Consider the following 12,212-nt stretch of genomic DNA (forward strand, 5'->3'; position numbering starts at 1 on the left):
CAGAAGAGAGCGCGAGAGAAGGCAAATTTTGAAAGTTAGAAAATAGAGAATCTGCTAATTTTTACTGTGACTTTTTTTGCCAGTAGAAATTTACAACTTTGAACAGATGTTTTGTTAAGGTCAGCTGTTCACACATCACATGTGTGGACTGGAAGATTCCTCCTGAATTGAGTTCATACGATGTTCATGGGAGGATCATAAGCGTACCACTAGTAAAGGGCTCCGATAGGATTACTGTGACTAGAGCTCAAGGACGGTTTTTGCAACCTTTTTTGGGGTTCTTGGATAATTGTGGAATTTTTAGGTCATTTCAAAAGGAGGGGTTAAAGTTTGTTGGCTTCGAGGACGAGGTTTTCACCTTAGTGTGTGGCCGTTCAGAGAGCATATATTTAGTATGTTGCCAAGATCGGCCAATGGCCTTGACGTAAACTCCAGAAAGATAAAGTCGGTTCTATTCGTCAACATAACATAATTTGGTGTGTTTAGGGGACCTCTCCTAGATAGGGTGGAGCAGCTATTGCTCTCACTTCTGATAGGGCTTGACAGATGCGCACCTATTGTGGTACTGCCTGAATTGGTTCAAGATTATGGCTAAATGAACATCTTTTTTCCCTGTCAAAAATTTTTTCAGGTACATGTCCTGAACGGGGGCTTGAAATGGCAGATTGTAGAGAACTTCTTCAGCCCGCTCAGCCCCCATTATTGTCATGTATGTTGACACCTTATCTTCTTCATTCTAAGATCTCGCAATGCACAGTCGGAAATTTTGTCTTTGTTCTTCAGAGCTTTTTGAAACTATTTTGGGGGCGACGCAATAAACCGAAGTTCTCTGAATGAAGCTGATAGCGATTGAGATTGTTAGACGCGTACCATTATATAACCTAAGTTTAGTTAAAGAACCAAAAACAGCAGCAAATACAAAAATCAATTCACAAAATATGTATTTTAAAGTTTCAATTTTTATAAGGCGAATTCAAAAATTTCATCAGCTGTGGTGATGCGGCCACCTTATTAAATACGCCTTTACATTTACGATACATTTGTTCTACATTCACGGTACATTTACGAGAGAATAACCAGGCTTTAAGGCAATTAGCACATAATATTTGACACCTGGGCACCCTACATATATCAAAGACAAGATCGTCTAAAACAATAATCATATGAATTTACCGCATTTCTTCTAAAATAACCCGTTTTGATTCAAACGCATAATGTAGATAACAATAAAAAAAGAAACTATAAAACCCACAACAACAAATTAACCACCACAAATAATGAGTCATCAAAATAAACACACACAAAATTCACATTTATAATAGAAAAAGTACATTTAAAAGAAATTTTAATATCTTAAAGATATCGGGGAATATGATATTTTGAAATGGAAAAAATTAGTTATATAAAACAGAGGCAAGTAGCAGTAGTAGCTAAAAATCATTTTCAACCCAGAATTGATATTATTCACAAACTAATTAAATCAAGACGTGTGTATTTCGTCAAATAAAAGACGTTTAAAAACTTCCATTATAACATGCATACATACGTAGGATTTTAAATGTTTTCCTTTGTGACCACCGTTGTGCAGAGGTTTGCATATCCGGGCTCGGCTAAAAAAAAGGAGGCCCCTTATCATTAAAGTTAAAACTTTAATCGGACAGCACTCATTGATATGTGGGAAGAGATTAGTTTCTGAAATATCGGCAAATAGGCATACAGGTTATGCATGTAAAAGCTTGACATTTGTTTTAAAATTTTGAGAGAAATTAAATTCCTCTCATATTTCTGTCCTCTTTGGCGATTGAAAAATTTTTATATTTACATTTTTCTTAAAAAAAAAAGCTTTGAAATTTTCTTTAAAAATAAAATGTAATTTTTTAGCAATAACCGCCATACTTTTTATTGCACCATTGATTAATGAATGATGTCATAATCTAAGACCAGCACAAAAATCTCTATAACTTAATGTCGCCATCCTTAATGAAATGGAACAACATTGGAATTCTGGACGACTTATGCAGTTAGTTGAAGTCTTGTGTTTGTTGTTATCAACTTGATGTTTGTTTATAATAAAAAAATGTATATAAAAATAAAAAAAATAGTAACAACTTGTGCTCTTATTTTATCATATTGTAAGAGTATACAAAGAAAAAAAAAACTATTTCTATAGGACTCACACATTATCGCATGCCGATGCCTTTAAGAAAAATTAAAACTCAATATAAGTATGTACCAGCAAATGGCTAGCAAATTTTGATAAATTCTTTTAAATCACCCCCAACCACATTGACCTCGAATCAAATTAATGACAAAGACGATAACGATGGTTACAAACAACTGTAGGTAGCCCACACACAAAAACTGGGAATAGTTCACAGTTTACTTTTAGTTCCCATTGCTGATCTAAATAAGGAGAAAAGCAAAATAAACGTTACTCAGGCATAATTTCATCAAATGTCGCCCTTTCCTCTATTGCCGACTTACATTTAATGATATCATGTTTGGGGATTGTAGGGAGGGTCATCCCATAGTTAAAAATAGCAATTGCCTCCCTGCCAAATTCCATTAGAAAATTCTTTGTACCTATTCGTTCACACAAAAGGCCACTGCGCTATAATTAAATTCAGCAATTTTGTTCTGCATTCAACAATGCAATCGGAATTGCATTGTCTGTTGATTGAGAAGAAGCCACGTGTGATATAGTAAGTTATGTACGCTGGAAATACGGGGAAAATAACAGACAAAAGACAATTTTCACACAGTGGCAATGGACAAAGATGTAGTTGGGATATGACAGGGGGAAAAAAGAGATTTTTTTAATCATTCAATAAATCTTTGAAAAAATTTGTATTCTCAACAAGTAAAAAGGCGTGGATACCCACCACCTTGAGTACATATGTAAACCACTTTTCATCAAAATTCGGTGACAAATGTATACCTTATGCCCCATAGCAGCTATATCGAAATATGTTCCGATTTGAACCAAATAGTAATAAGTACAAGCCATTGTTTAATTGTGTATAACAAAATATTGGTCTTTTTAGTAGCTATTTCTAAAAAAAAAACCTATCTGAACCATATACGACACGGATGTCGAAAAGCCTAACATAAGTCACTGTGTCAAATTTCAGTGAAATCGGTTAAAAATTAGCCTTTTATGGGGCCAACCAAGTATCAAATACCAAATATCCAAGTCTGGACCGATTTGGGCCAAGTTGCAGAAAAATTTCGAAGAGCCTAACACAACTCATTGTCCCAAATTTTGGCGAAATCGGACTATAAATGCGTCTTTTATGGCCCCAAAACCTTAAATTGAGAGATCGGTCTATATGGCAGCTATATTCAAATCTGGACCGATCTGTGCCATATTGCAGAAGTATGTCGAAGGGCCTTTCACAACTCACTGTCCAAAATTTTGGCGAAATCGGACAATAAATGCGCCATTTATGGGCCCAAAACCTTAAATCAATACATCGGTCTATATGGCAGCTATAGCCAAATCTGGACCCATATTGCAGAAGTATGTCCAGGGGATTAACTTACCTCACTGTCCCAAATTTCGGCAATATCGGACAATAAATGCGCCATTTATGGGCCCAAAACCTTAAATAGATAGATCGGTCTATATGGCAGCTATATCCAAATCTGGACCCATATTGCAGAAGTAAGTCCAGGGATTTAACTTAACTAACTGTCCCGAATTTCGGAGACATTGGACAATAAATGCGCCTTTTATGGGTCCAAAACCTTGAATCGAGAGATCGGTGTATGTGGGAGCTATATGAAGATATTGTCCGATATATATGAAGATATAGTCCATCTTCGGACTTAACCTGCTTATGGACAAAAAAAGAATTTGTGCAAAGTTTCAGCTCAATATCTCTATTTTTAAAGACTATAGGGTGATTTCAATAGACAGACGGACGGACATGGCTAGATCGTCTTAGATTTTTACGCTGATTAAGAATATATATACTTTATGGGAACGGATATGGATATTTCGATGTGTTGCAAACAGAATGACAAAATTAATATAACCCCATCCTTCGGTGGTTGGTATAAAAAAGGGGAAGGAAAATAGTTTTGTTCAATAGAAGAGATGAAATTAAATTTTTCTTGAAAACCAACACCTAATACAGTTTTTTTTTTAATACTGAAAGCATTACTGATAAAAACCTAAAGTATAGACTCAAGCTTTCTCGATAATTCGGAATCTGTCGTCCCCTAATGGATGACTTTAATATTGGAAATAGGAGTAGTCGATTTATCAAACAAAACTTGTGTGAGCAGCTTCATTACCGTTATGCGTAAGCAAGGCTGCCAAATTATTTGGTGGAAAATCTATACTATTCGTATTGTTGCATTTTTAACAAGTTTCCATATTTTTTACACTTCTTTTTCACAGTTTTTCATTTCACTTGTTCATTATCAATGTACTTTGTTAATTATCGTTGTACGATTTATCGTATAAGAGTGCACTGATTATACTTCACACTTATACTTCCGCTAAAGAAAGGTTTTGTTTTTGCTTTTTGTTCTTGCTTTGTGTCTGTGGGGTATTTTTGTGTACATAAAACTTGACATAAATTGTATATCAACCGCTTTTTTCAATTAAATGTTCTTTAAGAACAAAGAGCAAATTATTTATGATCTGTCGTAATGTTGATGGTAGCAGTATGACTATCATCGTGTTGGAAAACCGTTACAAGTAACAAAATAAAATGGTAATGAACATCATTTAAGACTTTAATTGTAACAAGTTTTGTGCAAAAAATAAAGAGAATATAGAATGAAAATCTTGGGACGACATTCTGCTTTTTTCGATCGAATTGTTTTATTTTGCTCGATTTTTTCAAATTGGGATATAGCTAGATATATTCATTTACAGCTAGTTGCAGGTGCCCAACAACAACATATTGAGTACACTATCCGTCAAAATATGTGATTAGTGCAACTCTGATTTTGTGTATGTTACTAGTTCGCGCCATTTTTCGTTGTTTGTGTGTGCATCGTTCTTAACTATTGTATAATACATTAGAAAGTCAAATGAGGGATGGGTTTTTCAATTTAGGGGTTTCTATTGCAGTATTTGTTGTTTCATTTCAGTCTGATTAAAATCAATAATTCGCGGAGTTCTAATACTAAAATCGAAGAAGTTATAACATAGATATATTATGTAAAACGACGTGGATCATTTACCATTCCTAATTGTCTACATCAATAAGAAGTATCTGAAAAAAATAAATTTTAGTTTAACCTTAAGTAAAAACAAGCACTTGTTTGCTTGTTCTTATGCATGTGTAGCTTTCGCCAAGCTATGAAGCCAAAGAGATGGGCAAAGTTTTACTCGTTTTATTTATTTATGTTAAGTAATTAAACCCTATGCTACTGTCAAAGTAATAAAGAGAGTGAGAGGGAAAAAAATGAAGGCACAGCCGCTACGATTGCCTTGAAAATGCTGGTCGGATACCTTTGCTCTATAACATATTTTACATATTTCCGGCATTTCCCCAAGTAGAAATTATGTTTAAAATATAACCTAAATCTATACCCTGCCTATTTTACATATATTATACATAAGCCTTTAAAATTTAATCATGTTATAAATATTCGTTTGGTAAAAAACAGTACTTTATTGAGTGCAAAAGATGAACAAGCCCAGAAAGCCTAGAAGTCAACAGCTGTAAAACATTGTGCGAGGTAAGTATTGTAAAATATAATAAAAAGTGAAACAGACAAACCTGAACTAAAAACTGGGTCAAAGTTGATACGCTTTGTAAATCTGAATCACGTTGTAATTACAAATAAACAAGTAACTTATATACGTATATGTATGTAGTGCATACATCTAAAGTATATACACACACATACATACATGCTGATGAGAAGATTCTACTTGGCCACTTTATCATTCGGTAAAATTGATGATGTGGAAAAATAAAAACATTTTAAAAGCTTATGCACACACACACATCATACTGTGGTGAGCTAAGAATATTCTATTATCTACAGATAAATTAAGAAGATCATTGATGTTAATCATTTTATGGCGTGCTAATATTTACAGATGATGCATGTGTACAATTTGATGCTTATCTTGGCGGTCTAGAATCTTTACAAAAACATGTCTTAAAGCCAAAAGCCAAAACGTATTTGTATAAAAAGAGCTGTAAGCACAAAGGAGACTACTCCCCACATTGATAATACCTTTTTGTTCAATAAGTAGAAAAATATCTATGTTGAAATAAATAAAAGCTTTTCAAAACAAAATTTCAAACAATTTTATAAAATTCATTTTAAATAAAATTTATGTTGAAATGCTAAAAAAAGTAAAAAAAGTATAAAGAATTAAAATTTTGCTTATGTAGAAAAAGTATAATAAGTCACAAGGAGCCGATGGATTAATAGTTGAGAATTCTAAGACGGGAGGCGATACATTCATAATGCATGGGTACTAGGTAAGCCTAAACAAAGAATAAATCCTAAACGTACTATACCCATACTACTGAGTCCGGGTTGCCAAGACATTTTAGCCTGACGTCAAGCGGCAAGCAGTTGAGCTGGCAAAATATAGATGGCACTATCGATATTTATTTAATTTAATGACTGAATATCGATTGATATTTTTCCGATGGATACTATCACAAAAGTTAATTTTTTTCCAAAACTAAAAAAAAAGCAATGCGACACTGAATGTATACTTTAAGATACATTGCGCCTGTAGAGGGCGCAATTTTCATCCGATTAGGCAAACATTTTGTACAATGATTTCTTTCATGACTTCCAACTGACTTTATTAACCTTGGTTTTATTTGGCCTGTGCATTAATATTGATATTCTATTGCTGGACCTCCTGATTTTTACTTCTCATTTTCGTTTGAAATATAGGGGATTGGAAATTAACGATAGTATCGATACTATCAATATTTATTTTTAAAATGTCGAATGTTCCGATTATCCATAGTTTGCCAGCTCTAGCAAGCAGCGATCGAACTACTTGCTTTCGGCAAATTGTCACTTAGTACACACTCAATCAAATTTGTTATTCAAAACAGCAAAAATGTTTGCTAAAACAGCAGTTTTTTTCTGCTGAAAATGGGAAAGCAAAGTTTTCTTACTGCTATTTAAACTAACAAAAACTGCTGTTTTTAGTATACAAGTCTACTAAAAAAATTGTTTGCTACATTTTATGGTTGCCTTTTACTGGTTTTGATTTCTTTAGACATTTTTTAGAAATTATGTTGAAAGAGGTGATTTTAATTTGTAAAATATTACTGTAAAGAAGCTACCTGATTCATCCATTGGTATACATTTCGAAATGTGGCTGAGCTAGCTTTTCATAACCCATTAATGGGTTATGAAAAGTATATATTCAGTGGTTATTATAAACATTTACTGAGACACACATTTAAATATGTGTTCTATTTTTTTCTTCTAACATCCCCTTCATGATTAAGCAGCAGTCATTTTCAGCATACAGCAGACTTCTCAGCAGTAAGACTGCTACTGGGAAATTGCAGTACTACAGCTGTAATAGCAGAACTATTGCTAAAACAGCAGTAAAATTAACTACTAATATTCAGCAGACAGTGCTTGCTTTTTTCGGCAACATTTTTTCTATGAGTGCACTAACAGGATTCATTACCAATAACTCTAAGGCCCTCTGTCGGAACCCGCATTTGGAGTCTGGCAAAATGATTATTGTTAAATTTGTCTTTATGATGATGATAGGATCGAGCAATAGATTCTGAAGAAGAAAACAATTGCCATCTTATTGTAGTAAGGTGATTATTTTTCTAGAGGTCTCCCCAAATGCATGGACAGGTTAGAATGGTACCCACAAGGCACCCTATCAGACACAAAGTGGATATATTGGGTATGCGTTTGTTCCATACCTTCTTTTTCTAGTCTGTAAATCTGAACTAGGGGCTATCACCTTATTTCACTTTTCCTTGCAGGAAATTCTAAAAGTCGGCTGGTCGCTTTCCACAACCTTGTTTAGTGAATCCTGCATTCAACCTAACCTAACAAGAATAAGAATTGCGCCCTCTAGAGGTTCAAGAAGTCTAATCGGGAGATTAGATCAGTATATATACAAATCCGTATATATACTGATTTATACCATACTTGGCACAGCTGTTGTACGTCATACGAAAATGACATGTGCAAAATAGAAACCAAATTGGTTAAAAATTGCGACCTCTAGGAGCTCAAGAAGTCAAATCGGGAGATCGATTTATATGGCAGCTATATCAGGTTATTAACCGACTTGTATCATACTTAGCACAGTTGTTGGAAGTCATTATAAAGCACCCCAAGCAAAATTCCAGACAAATTGAATAAGAATTGCGCCCTCCAGAGGTTCAAGAAGTCAAGATACTAGATTGGTTTATATGACAGCTATATCAAAACATTAACTGATATAGCCCATTTTCAATCCCAACCGACCTGCACTCATACGAAATTTCAAGCGCCTAGCTTTACTCCTTCGAAAGATAGCGTGCTTTCGACAGATAGACAGACGGATGGACGGACATGGCTAGATCTACTTTAAATGATGATCAAGAACATATATATTTTATGGGGTCTTAGACGAATGTTTTGAGGTGTTACAAACGGAATGACAAAATTAGTACACCCTCATCCTTTGGTGGAGAGTGTATGAGTCACTATATGTTGCTTTTTAGTGGTTAATATGTGCTGCGAATTCACCTTATATTATTGACTATATCCGCAAACGATCCAGGTTTTAGGACTCTGAACATGAAAATTTTTAACTCTACAGAAATGTTACACTTTACGCACCAATATACTTTAAAAAAAGGTGACATTAAACACGTTTTACAGGCATTAGGTTCACATATCATTTTGACTGTCGTGGTTAGACGTAGTCTGGAACCTGTCTCTAGATCTATTCCGATCAGTGATGGGATTGCCACAATTCGCACAAAGGCCTTGGAATCATGGATTATGTCCTATCTACCTAAATATGTAATATTGCACTCTTTTCCAAAAAATACAGGTACTACATACGTTTCACGATGTCTTCATCCGATTTCATTTATTAATGCTCATCTCCATCTCTCTGTTCTCTTCTCCATCTATGAAACTTAAGGAATTTGCTTGATTTTAATGAAGTTAAATTGCCAAATTGTTTCCTTTAAATAATTTTTTCCTTTTGATGGTTATGGCGAAAATTGGAACAGGTGGATAAACTCTGAAAAGCCATTGAAGTGAAGGATGTTGATGGTTTTTATGTGCATTTTTACTCAAACAAAATGGCCTGTGCATGAATGTGAGCAAAATATATGCAACATCTGTAGTGACATGACATAGGGAGTGCTCAAAAGCCCCCAAAATAACCAAACAACTGTCATTGTTTACATTTGAAGTGGTTTGCAGTAAAACAAAAGAATTCTTAGTAGACCCATACGCACGTACATACATATACTGGGCTTATGTTTGTTTGCATTTCTGTGGTGTAGAGTGGAAGTGTCTTGTCGAAGCAAAAGGTAGAACAGGTGTTTTGTTCGAATTTTAGTACGTGCTTTAGAAAACAAACGGAAAAAACTAGAACACCCAACAATCGAACAATGAAGAGAGCAACTAAAAAACATCCACTTAAAGAGGAGCAGAGCGATGAAAACAATACATAACTGCCACCAAAAACTCTTGAAAAGAGATGAATATATATTAAGTTTAATAAAAAAAATATTAAAATTAAAATGAAAATTATAAATATTAAAAAAGATATGAACCTAGGTAGGTTAAAGCAAAACGCTCCAAGAAATTCCGTTGGACCTTTAATTCTGGCTAAATTTTCTGTAAAAAAACTAATTTTTATCATATTTCCTATGAACTTTGAAATTTAGATAAAATTTCCTGTGAAATGCAAATTTTGAAATTCCTTGTGCACACTAATTATCTGTTAAATTTATTGTTATTTTTAAAATTCTCTGTTTTGTTTACGTTCTCATATACATAGCTACCGATAGAGAGGATTTACATAATAGACACCCCCTCAATTGGTCGGTGCTTTGTGCTGTGATCAACACATATAATACAAAGCATTTTTTACATAAATAGACGTCATCCGAAAAATGCCGAAAAGCAATCGTCTCAATATTTTGACGAAACGTCACGTAAAAAGTTTAGTAGTAGTAGTAGCAGACAGTGATTTCTTAGTAATTTCGATTAAAAAGGGAAATAAACTTTGGTATGTACTCATGTGTGTGTGTGTGTGAGTATGTGTGCATTTGCATTTTTGCAAAATAGCGCCATTTCTTATCAATGAAAGTTTCCGATGTATGTAGTATGTATATATATATATTGTTTTGTTTACGATGCTATATCGTTTCAATGGGGAAATGCCAAACAACCAGCAATCAGTCTGCGAGTCAGCCAACATTATATTCTGCCCCTTTTGTGGTGGCGATAATCATCGTCATCATCGGCAATCCCATCAACCAAAGTACGGCCAAGTACGTCGCTTTCCACTCCGCTTTTAAATCCCAGAGGGGATTATTTTCGCATTCATACCATGTTGTACATGGTACAATTATTTGCAATTCCGCCGTAGTCATAGGGCAAGCAGCAAATGTCATCATTTAATAATTATGGTAATCGTTTAATTGGAAAAAGTCGGTTTACATTTGAACATTTGCTGTGGCATTTGTTTCTTTTTTGTTTTAAAAGAAATGAGAAAAAGAGGTGGATGATGGGAATATTTACAATTTTACCCATTTGGGTACAAATTCCTATGTGATAAAACCCTATCATACCATGGAACAACATCATCAAGACCTACTTGTGAGTGACTCAAAAAGGGAATAGATATTTATTCCCTGGGCGTTAACCAAATTATTCTGCGACGTAAATAAGCACAAATATCAAATTTAAACAAGTGGATAAGGAGAAATGTCTAACAAAGGCGAGATAAATACAAAGTTTAAAAATGTTTTGTGAATAAGCATGCATTTTGAAACATAAACACGTTGTGATCTATTTTTCTTACCGTTAGAATTTGATTTTGTCATTAAAGTAATGCTATACGACATGTATTCTCATACGTATTTTCAACTGTGGCAACTCTGAGTTTTGTACATAGCGTGTGATACGCACGAAATATTCAATATGAGCTAAATGGATTTTGGAAAAAATATGCCATACAACACACTGCTACAACAAAATAAGTAAACATTTTTTGCTCAATGAACAGTAATTAAACAGTTACCATATTGATCCCTGCACGGAATACCTGAGTGCACCACACAAGCTGGAACTTTGAAGTCCGATCTGTGTGGTGTTCTTTGCTGTCACCAGAAGCTTAGCTGCGAGCTACCGGGCGCGTCCACAGGTTGCGGATTGTGGAATGGTCCATACGGAGTAGTTGCAACGGCAGTCGCGGACCATCAGCGGTATCGAGGCCGGGCGGCACCAGCTCTTGCACATATACTGAGTGCCCATGATGCTCGATATTATAAGGCGAGTTATTGGCGCCTTTAAATAACATTTGGACCGGAACGAGGTTATTTATCTACAGGAGTTTGACGAGGATGGCCACCTCCATACGAAAATGTGGTTACAACAACAACCATCTTGATTGGGATACCATATGACGGTTTACTGGGTTATGCTATCTGTTCGGTAGTTGGTGGCTATATCAAGTTTTAAAGCGAACTTTTCGATAACCTATATTCCTCGCTTTTAATAGATATCTTGGTCTTCGAGCCAGCGAGCAACCTTCAAAACTGAGCGTGGGTCATGTTACAAACATCATCCCTACTAAGGGTCTGGTGTCAGGCAAAAACTTTACATTCTTGTAGTTCCTGATTTTTCTGTATTTGAGAAATCGGCAGAATGCTCCGCTTCTAAAAGTTAGGAAATTATTCGGCTGGAAAGAATTGTGTAATTCGATTTCCTTTTCTCGCCAGTAGCGTCGTAGCAGTAGGTTTCCATAATTTGCGTAACACTATCTCTTTGCTTGACATAATTGCACATATTTGCCCAGGTCTCAATTTAGTAAACCCTATATGGGACATTCTGTGGAAGTGCTAATTTTTTGTGCACTTTTTTATTTTTTTTTTTCTAATTTGATACATCGTTTTGAAATTTAGGAAATTCTGCAGAAAATTGTTTTGTTAAAAAAAATTAATACTGACAGTATGGCAACCCTTAATTACACGGACCTAAAGTCATGCTCTTTCTTTTAG

General features: G+C 34.7%; 1 protein-coding gene across 9 annotated transcripts in view; it reads right to left on the bottom strand.

The window, feature by feature from the left end:
* LOC106091015 (uncharacterized protein DDB_G0271670) overlaps positions 1-12,212 on the bottom strand; it is a 32,415-nt gene that overhangs the window by 12,902 nt on the left and 7,301 nt on the right. Inside the window, exon 2 of one of the 9 annotated variants that reach the window (XM_013257450.2) lies at positions 1,547-1,610. The exons of the other annotated variants lie outside the window; for them this stretch is intronic. The gene's annotated coding sequence lies outside the window, so the exon portion shown is untranslated. The remainder of the gene's footprint in view (positions 1-1,546; positions 1,611-12,212) is intronic. 9 annotated transcript variants of the gene reach the window in all.

This window comes from Stomoxys calcitrans, chromosome 2 (assembly GCF_963082655.1).
Source record: "Stomoxys calcitrans chromosome 2, idStoCalc2.1, whole genome shotgun sequence".
Lineage (NCBI taxonomy): Eukaryota > Metazoa > Arthropoda > Insecta > Diptera > Muscidae > Stomoxys > Stomoxys calcitrans.